Below are 2,478 nucleotides of genomic sequence, written 5' to 3'. Positions count from 1 at the left end.
TCTCAGGAGTTTTTAAAACTTCTCCAAATCCGCACATCTGCACACTGGTGCGTTCAGGAGTTCCGCGAAAAGCTGCGAAATCACATCTTCGAGTGGAACGCAGCGGTTTTATTTTGTTTTTGTAATTTTAAGTACAATTCTGAACTGAAATGAACTTTACTTATCCTTACCAGAATGAAAAACAACATGAAAAAGATCTAGCTGCTTCATTTTCCAGTGAGATGTAGCACGTACAGGCAACTACTGACAGACTAATACAGTGGATTAGACAAATAAGACACCTTGTAGAGCAAACTTTTTCTAGATTGCCCCACTGTAGAAGCCCCATTTACTTTATTTCATTTTATTTTATGTAAAGAACTTTTTTTTTATATAATTTTTAGATTATTCTTTTGTTTATCAAAAAAGAATAAAACTGATATCATGTAAAAACATATATGCCTACTGCTGAGCACAAAACAGAACAAATCAAAAAAAATCTAATTCTTTGTCTTGTTTACTTTATTCATTAAACAGGTTACTGTATTTTACAGCTACTTTAACATTTATTTTGCCATGTTTGTCTATTTTACTTTACTGTCTATGTGTGTTATAACATAAAAAGTGTTACAAAACTCTCCTTGATTTCAACAATCTTTGTAATATAATGCTTTATGACTCAAGCATAACACTCTACTTTCACTAAAACTACATTTTTGTTAATGAATTCAAATAAACATCTGTAATTTGGAAACTTGTTCAAAAGATAACATGCTGTTTTTTTTGTAAAACTGTACATTTGAAAACTCATGGTCAAAAATAATAATAATTATGTTTTAGCATTAAAATGAAATTTGGATTTGAGAGCTTGTCCATAGTGGTTCGTTAACTATTGCAAAAACACCAGAAAGCTGATTCTGCTCATCTGCACGTGGAATTTTCAGAATCATCCAAGTAAGGAACTGATTAAGCATAAAAAATATTTTGGTAATTGCCAATGCTGTTAATGTAGTGCAGGTAAACCTTACACTAGGTGTTATTCTAATAAATTTGTTAAGCACTATATATATTTATATATATGTGTGTGTTACATATATATTGTATTTGATATATAAATTAAATATAAAAATTCCCCGCTCACCCCTGCGGGCAGTCTTTATCCTTCAAGCTCAGGTCCCCTACCAGAGGCCTGTGAGTTTGAGGGTCCTGTGCAGTATGTTAGCTGTTCCTAAGACTGCGCTATTCTGGACAGAGATCTCAGATGTTGTTCCCGGGATCTGCTGGAGCCACTCCGCCTAGCTTGAGAGTCACCACCTAGTGCTCTGATTACCACTGGGACCACTGTTACCTTCACCCGCCACATCTTCTTGAGCTCTTCTCTGAGCCCTTGGTATTTCTCAAGCTTTTCGTGTTCCTTCTTCCTGATGTTGCTGTCATTCAGTATCGCTAGGTCTATCACTACTGCAGTCTTCCCCTGCTTGTCCACCACTTACTATGTGCAGTTGGTTAGCCATCACCATTTTGTCTGTCTATATCTGGAAGTCCCACAGGATCTTGCTCGGGCATCTCCCATTTTGACCTCGGGACTTTCAGGTCATACTCAGCACACATTTTTCTGTATTCTGTACCTGGTTATGGCGTTCCATCTATGTCCTGCCTGCGGGCATCTTGCACCCTGCTGTTATGTGCTGGATAGTCTGACAGACATCTTTACACAGCCTGCACCTTGGGTCTTGCCTGGTGCGGTGGATCTAGCCTCAGCTTGTGCTGAGTATGTGCTCATGCATGCTATCTGCCTGTCTCATTCAGTAAGCCCAAGTATTTCGACACCACCCAAAGATAAGATTGTTCGCTGATTGAGAAAAATTTATATATATATAAAACACCCAGCACGCCCCTGCGGGCGGTTTTATCCTTCAAGCTCGGGTCCTCTACCAGAGGCCTGGGAGCTTGAGGGTCCTGCGCAGTATCTTAGCTGTTCCCAGGACTGCGCTCTTCTGGACAGAGATCTCCGATGTTGTTCCCGGGATCTGCTGGAGCCAGCCAGGCCATCCATCCATCCATCCATCCATACATACATCCATACAATAGACTGGTGACCTGTCCAGGGTGTACCCTGGCTCTCACCCGATGGTAGCTGGGATAGGCTCCATCCCTCCCGTGACCCTGACAAGGATAAGCGGAAGAGAATGGATGGACAAACCAAAACACGCCCTAAGCAGCTTCTGTGCTTTAAATCCTCACAGGAAAATAAAACGTTATTCAATCTGGGGAGTTCTTGCAGTCAGTAAATATTTATGAAGTAACTGTTCCTGTATTTCACCTGGTTTTCCCTGTTGTAGATGATGCAATTTTGTCTCCTTTCTGGTTTCAGTGATGTAAAGTCACCTGGAAAGGGGCGTGTTCAGTTAGAGGGTTACCTACCTCTGTGGGAGCCTTGGTCAGTTTCATATGACGTCACTGAAGTCATGTAAGTATTTGAAATCCTAAACGAGATGC

This window comes from Astatotilapia calliptera, chromosome 18 (assembly GCF_964374335.1).
Source record: "Astatotilapia calliptera chromosome 18, fAstCal68.1, whole genome shotgun sequence".
Taxonomy (NCBI): domain Eukaryota; kingdom Metazoa; phylum Chordata; class Actinopteri; order Cichliformes; family Cichlidae; genus Astatotilapia; species Astatotilapia calliptera.
Note: the sequence above shows the minus strand (reverse complement) of the source record.